This window comes from Stegostoma tigrinum, chromosome 15 (genome assembly GCF_030684315.1).
Source record: "Stegostoma tigrinum isolate sSteTig4 chromosome 15, sSteTig4.hap1, whole genome shotgun sequence".
Lineage (NCBI taxonomy): Eukaryota > Metazoa > Chordata > Chondrichthyes > Orectolobiformes > Stegostomatidae > Stegostoma > Stegostoma tigrinum.
In genome coordinates this window covers 56,735,882-56,755,145 of record NC_081368.1, presented here as the reverse complement: position 1 = coordinate 56,755,145, position 19,264 = coordinate 56,735,882, and the positions used below count along the sequence as shown (strand labels likewise).

Genomic DNA, 19,264 nt, shown 5'->3' with positions numbered 1-19,264 from the left:
ACTTGGATGATAGTATAATGTAGGGTATGCAAGGTAAACTGATCTTAGTAGGATAATAGGTCGGCGCAACACCGTGGGCCGAAGGACCAATACTGTGCTGTACTGTTCTGTGGTCTGTGTTCTATGTTCTACATGATGCTAGATGAATAAATAAACATGACTGAAAGTGTTCAATTGTAAAATTGAGAAATTGTGCTTTTCTTTATTTTCATTCGTTGCATCGAAGTACCAGTGGCAAGGGAAGCATTTGGTGGTCATTCCTAATTGCAGTTGCAGTTAATCTAAGAGATTTACAACTTAGAGTTGTTAGATAATTATGTCCAGGATTTTGATCATGTGAAATTGAAGGAATAGCAGTATAGATCAAAGCCTGGAAGGTGTATGACTTAAAGGGTGAGAGGGGAGTTACAGTTAGTGTTGCTATGCATTTGGTGTCTTTGTCTTTTGACATAGAAGAAGCTGTAATCAATGCTTGTAATTTACTGCAGTGCAGATTTTAAATGGTTTGCAGTGCTGTCGCTAGGTGATTGTGGTGAAGGAATTGATGTTTAAGGTGTAGTTTGGGGCTCCAAACATACAGACTGTTTTATTCTGAACAGTGCTGAGCTTCTGAGTCTTGTAGTTGTCATTTGTAACTAAGCAAGTAGAGAATATTACAGAAATAACAAGGTGTAGAGCTGGGTGAACACAGCAGACTATGCAGCATCAGAGGAGCAGGGAAGCTGACGTTTTGGGCCAAGGACCGTCTTCAGAAATGGGGGAGGGGAAGGCAGTTCTGAAATAAATAGGGAGAGAGGGGGAGGCGGATCTAAGATGGATAGAGGAGAAGATAGGTGGAGAGGAGACAGATAGGTCAAAGAGGTGGGGATGGTGTCAGTAAAGGTGAGTGTAGGTGGGGAGTTAGGGAGGAGTTGGGTCAGTCCACAGAAGATGGACAGGTCAAGAGGGCAGGATGAGGTCATAAGGTAGAAGATGGGGGTGGGGCTTGAAGTGGGAGGAGGAGATAGGTGGGGGGAAGGAGAGGTTAGGTAGGCAGGGACAAGCTGGGCTGGTTTTGGGTTGTGGTAAGGGGAGGGGAGATTTTGAAGCTTGTGAAGTCCACATTGATATTGGGCTGCAGTGTTCCCAAGCGGAATATGAAGTGCTGTTCCTGCAACCTTCAATGGTCGAGAATGCCCTCGATTGTGTCTCCGGCATTTACTGCAACTCATGCCTCACTCCCCCTCCCCGGAATAACAACAAAAATAGAATACCCCTTGTCCTCACGTACGACCCCACCAACCTCCAGATCCAACACGTCATCCTCTGACACTTCCGCCATCTGCAATCTGACCCCACCACCAAAGACATTTTTCCCTCCCCACCCTTATCTGTTTTCCAGGAGGGTCTACTTTCTCCGCTCCACACTCCCCTCCAGCCCCACCACACCCGGCACCTTCCCCTGCAACCGCAGGAAGTGCTACACCTGCCCCTACACCTCCCCCTTCAGCTCTATCGCAGGCCCCAAGAAGACTTTCCGTATCAAGCAAATGTTCACCTGCACATCCACTTTCCCGGTGTGGCCTCTTCTACATTGGGGAAACCAAACAAATGCTTGGGGACTGCTTTGCAGAACACCTACGCTCGGTTCGCAATAAACAACTGCACCTCCCAGTCGTGAACCATTTCAACTCTCCCTGCCATTCCTCAGACGACATGTCCATGCCTCCTGCAGTGCCACAATGATGCCACCCGAAGGTTGCAGGAACAGCACTTCATATTCTGCTTGGGAACTCTGCAGCCCAATGATATCAATGTGAACTTCACAAGCTTCAAAATCTCCCCTCCCCTTACCACAACCCAAAACCAACCCAGCTTGCCCCCACCTCCCTCACCTGTCCTTCCCCCAACCTATCCGTCCCACCCACCTCCAGCCCCACCCCCATCTCCTACCTTATGACCTCATCCCGCCTCCTTGACCTGTCCATCCTCCCTGGATTGACCTTATCCCCTCCCTAACTCCCCACCTACTCTCACCTTTTACTGGCTTCACCCCTTCCTCTTTGACCAGTCTGTCTCCTCTCCACCTGACTTCTGCTTTATCCATCTTCTATCCACTCCCCCCCAATCCCTACATATTTCAGAATTTTCTTCCCCTCCCCCATTTATGAAGAAGGGTCCCGACCTGAAATATCAAGCTTTCCTGCTCCTCTGATGCTGCTTGGTTCTGTGTTCATGCTGTGTTCATCCAGCTCTACACCTTGTTATCTCAGTTTTTCCAGCATCTGCAGTTCCTACTATCTCTAGAGAATATTACACTCACAGACTTGCACCTTGTAACTGGTCGGCAGACTCTGAGAAGTAAGGAGGTGAGTTATATGCAATAGCATTCTCTGACCAGCATTGCAGTAACAGTATTTACATGGTTGGTTCAACTAGGTTTTTAGCCAATATTAGCCCCAGGAAATTGACAGCAGCAGGGTGGGGGGAGAATTCAGCGATATTAAGGACGCAGAAAGTCATGGGGCATTGTTTAGATTCTCTCATTGTCTTTTTTGTTTTTCTTATTTTGCTGCAAGTATGAAGTGTTTCAGTATCTGAGGGTTTGCGAATACAATTGAATACAATAGTGCAGTCATTATCACCGAATATTCCCATTTCTTGATGCATAAGTAGTGTTTTTGACAGAGTTGGTGTTTTGTTACATTAGCCCCAACAATCCTACTGACACCACATAGTCTTTGAGTGCAGATAAGGAGTTCCTCAACTTTCAGAAGAAGGAGATATGACTTGACCAGGTCCCTGAGGTAGTAATTATGCCTGATCAAGTGTAGTTGTAATCCATTACTCTCACGCAGTCAACATTGCATCTTTTATGAAATGTCTGCCGTGGCATATTTTGCACCATTAATCATTAAATAGCTCAAAACAAAGCAAAGACAAAAGACGATTTTTGACAGTGAACTACCTCAAACAACCCTCTCTCAGTACCAAACACTAGTGGAGGTGGTAAGTATCACAGGGCCCAACCGTGATCATATGGGAAAATACCATGTGACGGCAGTGCTACAGATCTGACCCGACCATAAGGACAGAAAGCCCTGCAGAGTCAGAAGAAAAAACAATTATGAAGGTGAGTCGACCACTTTGAAAGCATTACCGCGTTAAAAAAAATTTAATCATTAACTCTACACCTTGTTATCTCAGATTCTCCAGCATCGGCAGTTCCTATTATCAGTTGAATTGTTCGCTAGCAGGCGAGAGAGAGAGTGACAGCAACAATGGAAACAGCAAAAAGACAAGCCCAACACTCTTTTTTAAAAAAAGGAGACGACGAGCCAAGTCAGTGGGCTGGTAAAAAGAGAGAAAAGTCACGTATTGAAAATGCATAGAGACATCGGCATTCAAGTGCCTATAAGGAATAACTGAAAGCTACAGGAGGTAAGCTAAAGAAGAAAAAGGAGTAGTAAAAACAGCACAAAGACCAGAAGTGAAAGGCAGTTTGGAAGAAAATGCCACCTCTGACAACATGCATTGCTATTATGAACATGAGGCTTGATGAGATACAACTGCAACAAACAGTGGCTCGGCTAGAAAGTAAGCTGCTGAATTAGGAAGGCCTCAGAATTTAGTTAATGTGAAAATTAGCACATTTAAACAGTGAAATTTACCAAGACCTCTTTACTGGTGAAAGAGTGCACCAAAAGAAAGAAAAAAAATAGAAAAAAAACACTTAAAAGGATCAGGATTTAATAATTAAGCTGTGAACTTCACAGTTTATAAAGATTTCTAAAGGTTGCAGATAGAGAGATTTTTACAAAAATAAACAGGGAAGTGCTTAGTTTGGAGAATGTGAAAAGTGGGGAAAAATACATTGTTTCAAATAGGAAGTGGGAAAACTTCATTTTATTAGCAGAATGCAGGCTAAAACTCGAGATGAAACAGGTAATCGACATGTGGACCACTACAAGAGCGTGTTAAAACTTGGAAAATTAAGTAAGCTGTGCAGAGATGCATTATAAAGCCTGTAATAAATTACAACAGAGAAATTAGTAATGCAGTTATAACAGATAATAATAACAAAGAATTCAAGCACATTTAAGGATGACTAAAAGTGATGATAATTACTTCAATGTAGACCAAATAACATTTTTTTAAAGAGAGATTTAACAGAGAAGTTGTTTTCAGGTGAATCCATTGACAATTAATTAATTACCTCCACAGAATAATGGAAAAGTCTGAAAATAGAGCTTTGTGATCAGAGTTCATAAGATTTGTTGGAATTCTTGATTTAAATTTGTCAGATTGATTAAAAAAAACTTGTTGAATATTGTGAACATTGAGGAAGTTACAAACGTCACAGGAGTGATGAAAATGTTCAATCCCTTTTCTTCTAAAGCAGAATGTTCAATGCCAGTGAATGCTGAGTGAGTAGCAAACTTCCAAAAATCCAATGAATGACAGTCTGAGAAGATTTACTTCAGCATGAACCAAACAGCCCTATTGGATGGATTAAGGTGTCTAGTCTGATCACCAATCCGACAGTATAAAGTGCATATGACTCCGAAGAGTCAGACCAATGTCCATTGATCCAATACATGTTTGAAGAAAGTGCCTGATCTATGTAGCCAGGTTACAGAAAAAGAAAGGACTGCCTCTCCCAATTAGAAAGTTACTTCCTGAATCAGAAATTTAAGCCATTAAAGGAAGAAAGTGCTTATTCCTAACTTTCAGGACGGAAATTCAGAAGTATGACGGTCCCCTAGATGAGGTAATGGGCCAACAATCATGTCTATAAAGAATGCATCCTCTGCCAATGATATCCACAAGACTTTTTTTTAAATAATCTGGCAAAGATTTTATGCATACATCAAAATTAGGGTCATCAGTCCTCAAGCAAGAGACTTCCCAATCTTTCAAGTCTGAAGCGATTGTTTTCTGAAAAAAAAAAGTTAAATTTACAGACTTTTGCATTTGAGGTCAGATGTAGCAGAAGATAGATAATGTCAACTGTAATGTTATGTACATGGCTGTATAATGGGGAAGAAAACTTGGAGAGTATATGTACAAGGTAATTGTTTTGAAGGGATTACTATTCATATTATCCTTAGTCTACCCATTCCAGTGATATTGGATACAATCTGTGGATAGAGAGGACTTCCATACCAGTTTTCAGAGAGAGCAGATTTATCTGTCTCAACTTCCTAATTACTAATTTATTATCCCTGGTCAAATGTTGCTGTATTTCTTGTTAGTAAACACCTTTCTCATTGAGGAACAGTGTCTTTTCTGTAGATAATCTCTGGTGGTGTATCCTCTGCCACTTATTACTAGGTAAGCCCAAGACAAAACCTTACCTCAGTTGTTGGTAAAGTGTTAGATAAGGTTATAAGGGATAGGATTTATAATCATTTCAAAAAGAATAAATTGATTAGGGATGGTCAGCACGGTTTTGTGAAGGGAAGGTTGTGCCTCACAAACCTTATTGAGTTCTTTGAGAAGGTGACCAAACAGGTAGATGAGAGTAAACCGGTTGATGTGGTGTATATGGATTTCAGCAAGGCATTCGATAAGGTTCCCCACAGTAGGCTATTGTACAAAATGTGGAGGAATGGAATTGTGGGAGATATAGCAGTTTGGATCAGAAATTGGCTTGCTGAAAGAAGACAGAGGGTGGTGGTTGATGGGAAATGTTCATCCTGGAGACCAGTTACTAGTGGTGTATCGCAAGTGTCGGTGTTGGGTCCACTGCTGTTTGTCATTTTCATAAATAACCTGGATGAGGGCGTAGAAGGGTAGGTTAGTAAATTTGCAGACGACACTAAGGTCGGTGGAGTTGTGGATAGTGACGAAGGATGCTGTAGGTTGCAGAGAGACATAAATAAGCTGCAGAGCTGGGCTGAGAGGTGGCAAATGGAGTTTAATGCAGACAAGTGTGAGGTGATGCACTTTGGTAGGAGTAACCGGAAGGCAAAGTTCTGGCCTAATGGTAAGATTCTTAGTAGTGTAGATGAGCAGAGAGATCTCGGGTTATGCTACAGCTGTACAAAACTCTGGTGCGGCCGTACTTGGAGTATTGTGTACAGTTCTGGTTACCGCATTATAAGTAGGATGTGGAAGCTTTGGAAAGGGTGCAGAGGAGATTTACTAGGATGTTGCCTGGTATGGAGGGAAGGTCTTACGAGGAAAGGCTGAGGGACTTGAGGCTGTTTTCATTAGAGAGAAGAAGTTCGAGAGGTGACTTAATTGAAACATATAAAATAATCAGAGGGTTAGATAGGGTGGATAGGGAGAGCCTTTTTCCTAGGATGGTGACAGCGAGCATGAGGGGGTATAGCTTTAAACTGAGGGGTGAAAGATATAGGACAGATGTCAGAGGTAGTTTCTTTACTCAGAGAGTGGTAAGGAATGGAACGCTCTGCCTGCAATGGTAGTAGATTTGCCAACTTTAGGTACATTTAAATCGTCATTGGATAAGTATATGGACGTACATGGAATAGTGTAGGTTAGATGGGCTTGGGATCGGTATGACAGGTTGGCACAACATCGAGGGCCAAAGGGCCTGTACTGTGCTGTAATATTCTATGTTCTATGTTCTAAAACAAAGGCAGAGGAGAATTGATGGCAGCATATCCCTCAAACAAGAGAGATAGTAGGAACTGCCGATGCTAGAGTCTGAGATAATAAGGTGTGGAGCTGGATGAACACAGCAGGCCCAGCAGCATCAGAGGAGCATGAAATTTGACATTTCTGATCTTCTGCAGAAGGGCCCAGATCTAAAACATCAGCTTTCCTTCTCCTCTGATGCTGTCTAACCTGCCGTATTCATCCATCTCCACACCTTGCTATCTATATATCAAGCATTCCTTCCACAGTAATGCCTACTTGTAGACTTAGCCAATATAACAACATTCCATCTGTGGTCATCTGGGAAATGCCTTTTTTTTACTTTAGTAGATAGACAGTTGTTATTAAGTTGCTGGAGATGTTTGGACCTGGGATACTGACCTCGGGGAAACATCGAGGTAATGTCCTGGCTTGAAGATGATTGGTCTCCAGTAACATAATCATGTTTCTCTAAGCTGGCTATGACTCAAACCAGTGGAGCATTTTCCTCCTTATTCGGACCGAATTCAGTTTTGCTTGGCTATCCTTGATACCGCACTATGTCTAATACTATTGCAATGTCAGTGCCAGCAACTCTCACATCTAAAGAAGGGTAACACACAAAATGTTGATGTCTCCTTTTCTCCAGATGCTGCCTGGCTTGCTATGTTCTTCCAGCCTCAAATTTGTCTATCTTGGATTCCAGTATCTGCAGTTTTTTGTCTCTCGCATCTGTAACTTTGTTATTATTCTTCAACGTTTGAACAATAATATTAGGTCTGTGTAGCTTTGGTCGATTGTTGATATTTAAATAAAATCAAACTTAACAGAAAGATTTGTTTGGCAGAGTATGTGGCTATACATCAGATAAAATCCATTGACAAATGACTACATAAGACAAGGCTACATGTTACATATTACAATGACTATCTGGAAAATATGGACAATTGCAAATAATAGACAGCTGGTGCCAATTGCCAAAGGTACTGTAATTTAAAAGTTTCACAATTGCTTAATATTATGTCTCAATTAAGAAGATGTGTGACAGTCAATCACACAAATTCTATGTTTAAAATGCAATTGGACCAAAACATAAACCATTCCACATAATAATTAGAGATTTTGGAAATAGATTCAAATTGACTTGCGATAATTACATTGACCCATTATCATATGACTTAGAAACAATGCTTTTCAAAACGTGTCTGTGAAGGGGGCATGTTATCTGGGGACAACAATTATCTTGATTGCAATAACCTAAGATTTCATTTCAGTCACCTCAGTATGCTTGAGAACCAAATCCCAAAGCAAACAAATCAGCTAATTCAGGTTGTATTTGTTTTATTTTGTAAAGGCAGCCGGCATTACATGAACAGCAGTGAAACACTTTGAATTGTTTAGCTTATTCCTTAGGGCAATGATAATTTTGTGACAAAAGAATGCTTCTCGACAACAACAACTTGTATTTATATAAGATGTTTAATTTTATCAAATTTTCGATGACACTTCTTTGGAGCATTAACAATTAAAATGCTACACTGATCCACAAAAAATCCAGCAAAAGATTGCTCAAAGGCTTGAAGAGAATTTCAAAGAGGGAAACAAAAAAGAAAGGATCAGTTTTTCGGGGAGGAAATTTCAGGATGTACAATTTAGGCACTTAAATTCATGCTGCTAATGATAAAGTGATGCTCAAAAGGCCATTATTATTGAAAGCAGGCAGGAATGTTGAATAGCAGTGATTTTGAGTGGTGGTGGCATTGAGGGGGATCAGATATCAGGAGTTCAGAAGGTTTAAAAGTAAAAGTGAACATTTTAAAATCACGGCATTTCAGATTGGAAGCCAAAGTAAGCCAGAAAGCAATGAAATGATGGATAAACATTCTTTATTCTTTAAAGAAGTGAGCTCTGTATTTCTGAGTGGAGATTCCATCAGAACTCATTTCTTTCTTAGAAATGTGGAGCCATACATCTAATCTGAATTTAAAAGTATAGAACTGTCGGGTAAAGTAAACCAGTCAGCTGCAGTATTGTGAAATGTAAGGGATCCTGACAAACATTTTTGACAGCTATAATCAGACAAAGTACACAAGGTAAATGTGATGGGCGTTGGTAAGGGTGTTGGGAGGATAGAGTAACAGATGAGTAAAGGGATGGGGTGCCCGGTAATCAGGGTGCTAGTTGGGGACGGGGCCAGGTAGATAGGGTGCAGCTGAGCAGGATCAGACAGGTAGGATGCAGGATGCCAGATATATAGAATGCCAGAGGAATAGGGTGACCTGTAAGTAGAATATCAGCTGTTAGGTCGCAAGTAGGTAGAGGCCAGAATGCAAAATTGCAAAATGCGATGATGCAGTTTTCATAATAGGTTGGGGCAGGGTGAGAGAAATTGGGCCAGGAGTGTAGGGGTGTGACAGGCAGATCTGATCATCAGAAAATCCTGGTCAATGTTTCCAAGTCGAAACAACTTATGGTTTCAGAAAACTATTAAATCAAACACAATAGCATAGATTATCCTGAGTATTTCAGTAAGAATAAAATCATTAGACCAGTAAATTGAAAGAAAGCAGGAAGGTTAATCAAAGGAATTTTTGACCAAGAATTTGACTGTCGATGATTGCAGTTGATTGCTTTATTTCTGTTCTTTTGCTTTTTTTTCATTCAATTTCCTCCTATTTATTTCCGTTCCACCTTTCTCTCACTTCGCTGGTTGAGTATTATAAAACTCCTTTTTTTTAGATCATTTATGGTCTCCCTGCAATAGGAGGGATGTTACGAAACCAGAAATGGCTCAGAAAAGATTTACAAGGCTGTTGCCAGGCCCCAGGGTTGGAGGGTTTGAGCTATAGGAAGGGGCTGAATAGAATGCAGCTATTTTCCCCAGACCATCGGAATCTGAGGGGTGACTTTATGGATGTTTATAAAATCATGAGGGCCATGACTAGGTTAAATGGACAAGCTCTTTTCCCTCACTTAGGGAGTTCAAAGCTAGATGGCACAGGTTTAAGTTGAGAAAGGAAAGCCATAAAAGGAACCTAAGGGACAATTTGTGGTGCATATTTGGAATGAGGGTCCAGAGGAAGTCGTGGAGGCTAGTAAGATTATAATGTTTAAAAGGCATCTGAATGGGTAGACCAGCCAGAACAGTTTTGAGGAAATTGGGCCAAATGCTGGCAAATCGGACTAGATTTATGCAGGATATCTGGTTGGCCTGGGCAAGTTGAACTGAAGGGTCTGTTTCCATGCTCTATATCTCTTTGACTCTATAATGCTAATACTTGATTTTTAAATGTCTTGCTTTTCAATTTCTATACTTTACTTCACAGTTGAACAACAATGAGGTGGGAGCACTAAGAATTGCCTCTTTCAGTGAAGATGGACCACCATGATGGATTTTATCTGAATGCAATAGGAGATCTGGAATTATCAATTCCTACTTCTTTATATCTACTGGACTGACAAGGTCTCAAATGGACATTTTCTTACTTAAAATCTTTCAACTTTCCATAATCAATTTTTTCAAAAATGTAAACAGGATTGCAAGTAGTTTTTTTTTCATCTATGTCACTTTTTCTAGTTAGTGGGACTTTATTGAGTTTATTCCAAACAGCAGATTCACTTCTTGGTAAGATCTAGGGGTGAAATTAATGGCAATGGAGGAATTGCAACAATGACCTGGATAGAAAGGGTCATTTCTGTTGGATGCAATTCAATAGCTATTGGGCAATTAACTGATGGGCAACACAGTCTCTATCTCTTTTTGAAGATTATGATCCACTTCCAAGAGATACTAGCTATTCAGAGTGCCAACAACCTGTCCAACCCAGCAGCATCCCCATGAGCAGTGGCCACTGCTGGTATTACAGCTAGACTGGACCAACAACCATGGTGACTCTGAAGACTAAGTAAATAGAATGAGTTGCAAGGATGGATTTGGAAGCCAGGGAATGACAGTGGTTGTTGAGTGTCGGCTGGCTTCTTGTCAAAGGGTAATCATTACCTCTGAGGAGACTATTAATAACCTTACAGGTACCTAATTCTATGGCCACTCCACTGAATCTACAAGAAAGTCATCAGTTTTTATACACACATGTGCAGAGAGTTGGAAAGGTGATGTAAAGTAATGTGTTTTGATGTCTCTGAGATCTCAATCTTAATGTCTTATATTGTTCTTAGATTCCGCAGTATCTTGTAGACTCTTGTAGTGACAAACAGCGCAGAATTACTTTTCATTGACAACTTTATAATACATTGTGTAGGTGTGTATATTTCCTGCAGAAATGTTTATTATGCTGGCTTTCTGTCAATGCTACCATTATACATATTGAGAAGAGCACAGCTGAGAATCAGTCTTCACTGTCTATCTGGTCTCAATGCTTAAATCGGTCTAGATATTGGGTATTTTGATCAGTGAGACTATTGCTTCCGCTCAAATTGAAATTATAACAATGTGAATCTAAGTTGCCTTTTGACCAATGATCATCAATTAGACGTGGAACAACAGAAATTATAATTCACTCCGAGTTTAGTGGGAATCTGGAAGTCAATACGGTAAAGGTGGTAGAGGGGAAAAAAGAGCCGTCAACATATTTAAGAAGTATTCATATTCAGACTTGCATTTGCAAAGCATTCGATGCTATGTGTCAAGTGCTGAAAAATCAGATTAAATAATTAGGCGGTTGTCACATACGAAATGGCTGTTTGTGCTGCAGATCTCCATAACTGTCAAATCTATAATGGCTAACTGGAAAGCTTCTGTGAGAATTTTCATTTTTGTGTCCATTTTATGAGGTGCTTTTATCTTCTGAAGTGTGGAGGCATCATTGTATGTTTGTGTTTTGTGGAATCTAAGGTTTGGCCTTGTTTTACTTTGTAATTTCTATGCTCATTTAAGTGGATATTTACTGAAGAAAATCATTCTGTGTGTCAAAGATGATCCATTGTTTAATGGTTATAAATTATTGGCGGTTATAATTACAGAGGTGTCACAGTGATATGTAGTGAACTGTCAAGTGATTATTAAACTTAGAATTTTTAAAGGAAATGATCAATTCCTATTTGTCAATAAAATGTACATAATAAAATGCATTCCTAAGACACGGAGGCAAAGATATGAGCAATTTATGAGCAATGCACATTGCATTTTCTATTGACAAAATACAATTTGTGTTCTTGAGCATTAAGTAAGAAATTCAGCATGAGTGAATCATACTAGATAAGATGAGAATGACTGAACAATCACCATAATGAATCTTTCACTTTTTTCTTCATTATTGATGATAATTCCTTGGAGAGTATAGACTATCTTGGCGAGTTGGAGAATTGCAGTCGACTTTGAACTTCAGAATGCATTTGAGCTTTCATTACCGAGAGAGAGAATTGCTGCTTCAGAAGTATACAAATTAAATAGACAAATTAATTTGTACATATTTTTTCTGCCAATGCATAATCCGACTTTAGAAAGAATAATGGGATGATTGTTTTGGCCAAGAGAAGTGGTTTTAACATTGTAATTGGACAAGCTCGAGAATAGGTTAACAAGAATTCCAAAAAATGTAATCACCCTGCTCATAACACAGACAGCACAGAATCTTGGTCTCAGTTTTGTGGCAGTACTTTATTCTTCAACAGATGAAAATTTGATTGGTTATCGAAAACCCATGCTAAGGAGGATATGAAAATGAAAATCCTGATTTCCCAGCTCCTCTGCCATGTTTCTGGCTCATTCTACTACTCCTTTTAAAGTGGATATTATTTCCATCTGAGGAGAAAGTACTTAAAAGTGGAGCTACCATTTTTTGGTCATTTTTTTCTTTATTTCTATGAGAAAATGAAGTTCCAATTTAAAATAGATGAGCACACATGAACTGGCCAATGCACCAACAACTTTTTGCAGTTTTATATTCAGCAACCTGCTACTCTGATGTAACTGAGTGGAAGAATCTCTCCTTTTAATAGATTGGGAAGGAACAAAAATGTAGAGCTATACCAACTCCCAAAATTAAGCTTGTGACCAAATAACTCCTTGGGCAAGTGACCTGTCTGAATAGTCTTAAAAAGAAATATTTTCGGCTACTTTGGGAGTTTCATGCAGTTTGTTGTGTTATGCAAGAGTGTAGAGCACGAATAAGCCATGATTCTCTGAGCGCATGTGTTCGGAGCAGCATCGGCAAGTTTTAAATTAAGGGAGAACTATTCTGCTCTATCTTGTGAAGGCTAAGCAGAATTTCTTGCAAGACAGTCAGGAAACTGTAAAGATAGAGGAGGTGCAATTCTTCACCTTTTTCTTTGAGTTTTCTACTGGTCTTGTAGTTGAGTAGGATTCAGGCACGACACCAATGCAATTTCAAGGTTGGCCAATGTTTCCAACCAAGAAATAAGCGTAAAATAAGGTCAATGATAGCAAAGTGTGGAGCTGGGTGAACACAGCAGGCCAAGCAGCATCTTAGGAGCACAAAAGATGCTGCTTGGCCTGCTGTGTTCATCCAGGTCCACACTTTGTTATCTTGGATTCTCCAGCATCTGCAGTTCCCATTATCTTTCATCCATAATAAGGTCAATAATGACTTTCCACAACTGAAAAGCAAAATTAGATTCAATGCCACCCAAGTAACATGGATTTAATTTTCAAATATAATTTAATATGTTATTTTGCTGAGACTGCTGCGAATTCTCATGCGAGCACAAACATTAGAACCTCTTGAAATAAAACCAAAGCCATTTTTTGTTAAAATTTGGCTTTATATATTTAATTCAAACAAAATAAAACAAAAATTTTGGCTAATTCCACAGTGCGATCAATATCTTCAGGATTTTGAAGGGCTCTTTCTCTAGCGAGTTTTGAGAAGGTTTGTAGCTCAGGGTGAGGTTCTGGATATGAGTTTGCTCGCTGAGCTGGAAGGTTAGTTTTCAGACGTTTCGTCACTATTCTAGGTAACATCATCAGTGAGCCTCCGACGAAGAGCTTCATCGGAGGCTCACTGATGATGTTACCTAGAATGGTGACGAAACGTCTGAAAACTAACCTTCCAGCTCAGCGAGCAAACTCACATCCAGGCTCTTTCTCTGATTCGGTTCTGCATGTTCATTATCCTGCAGGGACAAATGTTTTCTTTGATCTTTCCATTTGCTCAAAGCTTGTGAATTTTTGTTAAACTTCTACTTCTGTGCTCCTTGTTCAAGTTAATTAGTTTGCTTTTTACACTCTAATCTAACCCTTTTATTTCTTTCAATATCTGTGCCATATTTTGTTGTTTTCTTTCTGTCTCAAGGAAATAAGTTTAATAGTTTGACATTTTTTTAAATGCACTTTCTAACGTGTAGAACCAGCATTGTCAGTCCTCTGTGAATTGTTACTGATGCACTTACCTCATGCTTGTAGTAGATTAAGGCTCCACTGCACAACAAGACTCAGGATGAGTTTTAGGATTACAAATCAGAACAAGTCAAGCTTTCTTTCCGTATTTACATAAAATATACAGCCAATTCAGTTTAAAAAAATAGCTCCTAGGAGAACTGCATGCATAGAGAGGGGAAGATGAAAGGGTGATTAATGAAACAATGTCAAAGTTCTGAACAAGCAAACTGCATAATGATTACATTGAAGCAAAGGATTACTAGTCAAAAAAGTCACTTTGAGTCTGTGTGGCGTTTGCACATTTTCCCCTGTCTGCGTGGGTTTCCTCCGGGTGCTCCGGTTTCCTCCCACAGTTCAAAGATGTGCAGGTTAGGTGGATTGGCCATGCTAAATTGCCTGTAGTCCTCAGGGGCGTGTGGCTTACAGGGGGATGGGTCTGGGTGGGATGCTTCAAGGGGCGGTGTGGACTTGTTGGGCCATAGGGCTTGTTTCCACACTGTAGAGAATCTAATCTAATCTAATCTAAATCTCAAACCACATAGCAGGGAACCATCTGTCAAATGCAAGTAACTGAAACCATCTATTACTTTCTTAGTTATGAGAAAGAATAATTTTTGGAGCGAAGGAGAATACCTGAGAAATGCTGCATGGCTTACAAATGTAATCTAAAATCTACATTTGATTTATTTAAACTTTATACATAAATAATCCATGTTGAGATGCCTGAATTTCAGATCAAAATATAAGGAAGGCAGATTTTCTACGAAAAAGGTGAGTGTATGAAAATAGATAATCTAAACTAAGGAAAACCATGAGAGGCAGTGCATCTCTTGGCTGATTAATAACCGATCTAGAAACACAAACAAATGGAAGCTCTGGCATTTTTGGAGTGAGGGTAATAGCAGCTACAGTCTAAGCAAAAACAGAAATTGCTGGAGAAATTCAGCAGATCTGGCAGCATCAGTGGGATGAAAGTGGAATTAATTCATGCTGGCAGGCCTCCTGGGCTTCTTCAGTAATTTCTGTTTTTATTTCAGATCTCCAGTATATGCAGTTTTTTTTTCAGTTGAAATCAGCTGTGATTTAGAAATACTGGAGATTAGCAATAAACAGAGAGTATTTTGAAACAAAGGAGCAAATTAATCAAGATCATGTGAATGAGGTTTCACCATAAAATCCTGACAAAAGACAAAGCAAGACAAGTGGGGAAACCAAGCGGAGGCTTGGGGACCGCTTTGCAGAACACCTCCGCTCGGTTCGCAATAAACAACCGCACCTCCCAGTCGCGAACCATTTCAACTCCCCCTCCTATTCTTCAGATGACATGTCCATCATGGGCCTCCTGCAGTGCCACAAGGATGCCACCCGAAGGTTGCAGGGACAGCAACTCATATTCCGCTTGGGAACCCTGCTGCCCAATGGTATCAATGTGGACTTCACCAGCTTCAAAATCTCCCCTTCCCCCACCGCATCCCAAAACCAGCCCAGCTCGTCCCCTCCCCCCACTGCATCACAAAACCAGCCCAGCCTGTCTCTGCCTCCCTAACCTGTTCTTCCTCTCACCCATCCCTTCCTCCCACCTCGAGCCACACCTCCATTTCCTACCTACTAAACTCATCCCACCTCCTTGACCTGTCCGTCTTCCCCGGGCTGACCTCTCACCTCCCTACCTCCCCACCTATACTCTCCTCTCTACCTATTTTCTTTTCTCTCCATCTTCGGTCCGCCTCCCCTCTCTCCCTATTTATTCCAGAACCCTCACCCCATCGCCCTCTCTGATGAAGGGTCTAGGCCTGACACATCAGCTTTTGTGCTCCTGAGATGCTGCTTGACCTGCTGTGTTCATCCAGCTTCACACTTTATTATCTTGGATTCTCCAGCATCTGCAGTTCCCATTATCTCAAAAGACAAGTGGCATTCCTTTCACGGCAAAAGCTGAGTGTGCAGAGTGGATAAATGCTATTAAGAATTAAAAAAACTTGGAAGTTTTACCATGAACTAAATAAATTTGAAATGCCCACAAGTAGACATTGAGGAACAAAGAAAAACTGAAAGGGGAGCAATGCTTTTGATACAAATAGATTTTCAATATTCTTTCAATACAGAAAAGAGTGAGAGGGTAGTCAGAGAAGAAGACTGGAAAAGGTGCTCATGAGGATGAAGTAGTACATGTCCCCAAAAGCAGTTTGGAGCGACTTCCAAGCACAACTGCTAGTTGGCCTGCCATCCTCACCTTTTGAGCAAAGCCATGGCCATCCTAAGTGTTTTCAACAAATCATTCTGTAGCAGATTTGGCAGCACAGCAGCTCATACAAGAGTGGTAGTATAAACATCCCTTTTCTTATCTATAGTGGCATTATATAGAGAGGCTTTCCGAAACAGTGTCTCAGCCGTTTTTGGCGACACAATGGTTTCCTCCTTTGATTCAAAGTTCTCATCCCAATCATACAGCAGCAAAAAAAACCTCTGAAAGAAATTTCCAAAGGAAATTATAGTTCATTAAAAATAGCACCAGAAATAATGAAAGAAAGTATTGGGGAGAAGCAAAGATGAAACAAAACAAACAACAATTTATCACTTGGTATTGCAGAATTTGAGAATTGGCAGAAGTGAAATGTAGCCAAGCTTTTTAACATGCACCCACAGGGACAGAATCACCAGAATATTCAATCTAATGGGAACAACAACTTACATAGCATGAGCAAAGAATGCGGATATGATTGACAATTGTTCTTGAATTGGTAAAGATCAGTGTTTATTTGACACAGAATCAGCATCGCTTTTTCATGATAAACAAATAGTTCACTTTAGATTTGCTATTATAAATTAAGGAAGATATGAATTTGAAGCAGAAGTAGGCCATTTGAATCCTCAATCCTCATCTGCTGTACAATAAAATCATAGATGATCTGTTTGTGTTCTGAATTCCACATTCCCATCTAACTTTAGAATCTTGGGAGTCTCTTGCCTGACAAGATTCTATCTAACTCCACCTTAAAAACATTTAAACACCCCATCTACTCTGCCTTTTGAGAGAGTTCCAGTGTTGCACACCATTCTGGGGAGAAATTAAAAACAAAGCTCCTCACCTCTGCACTAAAGGGGCTTTTCATTTGTAAAATATTTCCCCTAGTTCTGGGTTAACTAACAAGGGGGACCATTTTTCCTTTGTTCACATTTGTCAAGACGTTGAGAATCTTACATACTTCAATCAAATCACCCCTTACACTTTTAAACTCCAGTGGAAAACAAACTCAATCTGTCCAAACTTCCCTCAACTTATTCATTCTGGGTGTCAATCTTGTAAATATCCTCTCGAACCATCTTGAAACATTGACATTCTTCCTTAAATAAGGAGCCCAAAAGTACGCACTGTATTCAAGATGTGATCTCACCAATGCCCTGCATTAATGAAACATCTTTGCTTTTATGTTTAGCTCTTCTTGTAATAAAGAATGGCATTCTATCTGATTTCTCAATTATGTATTTTACATTCTAACTTTTCCTGAAGGTAGAACCAGGACACTGTGATCGCTCAGAATCTAAATGCAATGCAATTGTTCTCCATTTGAGTAATATTCTGCTTTTCCAAAGCGAACAACTTTTACATTTTGTTATATTATATCTGATTTGCCAGATTATTGTCCACTCACTCAAACTATCTCTATCTGTGGACATCTTGGCAATTAGGGATGGGCAATAAATGCTGCCTAACAGCAACACTCTCATCCCATGATTGAATAAAGAAAAAAAAATCTATCCCCTTTCTGTCCTCTTCACAGCATTCTTCCTGACTTCTCTTGGTATCATCTGCAGAATTAGCTACCATGTCTTTGCTTCCCTCATCTGAATTGTAGACACCGATTGTGAGCTGTGGATCAAGAACTGACCCCTGTGGGACTGCATTTTTCACAGCCAGCGCATTGGGAAAGGACCCATTAAAATTTCCTTCTATTTTCTGCCGGCTTTTCTCATATATATGCTGAACTGTTATTTCTACACTTTGAGCTCCTATTTTATAATTCTGTGCTAATGCGAGGAAAATCTTCAACAGAATGTCTCTTTCTTTACTCAGTAAGACAGTGGGTAGAAGAAAATGCAAGAAAATCAACCATTAGGCAACAGGAACTGGAAAATGTTGTCTCTGTTTTCTCTCCACAAATGCTGTCAGAGCTACAGAATTTTTTTAGCAACTTCTGTTTTTGTTTCTTTCAGACCTCCACTCCCCACAGTTTGTTGTTTTGTTATGTTCTGAACAATATCGGTTCACTTATCTATGGAAACATAGGCTGGCACTGGAGGCAATCCAGTCAAGGTTCAGTAGGCTGGCACTAGGTATGGAGACACATACTCATGAGGTGAGGTTGAGTAGTTCGGTCTTGTAGTTATAGGAGTTCATCAGAAGAATGAGAGGTGACCTTAGTTAAACATATAAGATTCTTGGAGAGCTTGGCAGGATTGATGCAAATAGAATGCTCCCCTTATTGAAACTCAAGGACCAGAGGGTTGAATTTAGAGTAAGGTGTGGCCCATTTAAGAGAGAAATAAAGAATTTTATTTTCTCTCAGATCGTCATGATTCTCTTTTTCTTCCCTGCAGAGGATTCTTGAGTCCAGGTTTTAATTATATTCAAGGCTGAGATAAGCCAGATTTTTAATCAGCAAATGAATTAAAGGCTTTGGGGAAAAGGCAGGAAAGTGGAGTTGAAGATCATGAGATCTGAGTTCTGAGGAAGGGTCACCGGACCAGAAACATTAACTCTGTTTTCTCCTTCACAGATGCTGCCAGACCTGCTGAGCTTTTCCAGCAAATTTGTTTTTGTTGTTGCAGATCATCAGATCAGCCAGGGTCTCATTGAACAGTGGAAAACATTCAATGGGTTGAATGGCCAAGTTCTACTTTTATATCTTGTGACCTATTGTCTAACCTGCTCATTGATGCTAAGTTTGAGTATTGTTAGGTTAACTCAGGTCATCACAGCATTAGTTTGAACACAGACAGAAGGCCTCAAATCCAGAACTGAGGGGAGAGTGACTGTATTTGAGTTTGAGGTGATGTTTGACTGAGTGTGGCAATAGCTTTGGACTCATCACTCTGAGGGAAAGGCCTTGGCTCTTCACTCTACCTATACCCCTCATGATTTTATAAACAATTATAATGTCACCCGCCAGCTTCCAACAATCCAGGGAAAATGGCCCCAGCCTATTCAGACTCTCCCAATAGCTTAAACCCTCCAACCCTGGGAACTTCTTTGTAAATATTTTCTGAACCCTTTCAATTTTAACAACATCCTTCCCAGAGCAAGGAGACAAGATTTGTATG

The 19,264-nt window shown here is 40.2% G+C and overlaps 1 long non-coding RNA gene across 1 annotated transcript; it reads left to right on the top strand.

Annotated features, from left to right (window-relative positions):
* Positions 1-3,042: 3,042 nt before the first annotated feature.
* On the top strand, positions 3,043-11,546 carry LOC132210563 (uncharacterized). The gene is made up of 3 exons (XR_009446698.1): positions 3,043-3,112; positions 3,187-3,420; positions 9,912-11,546. It is a non-coding gene; the product is annotated as an uncharacterized LOC132210563 (long non-coding RNA).
* The last annotated feature ends 7,718 nt before the right edge of the window (positions 11,547-19,264 follow it).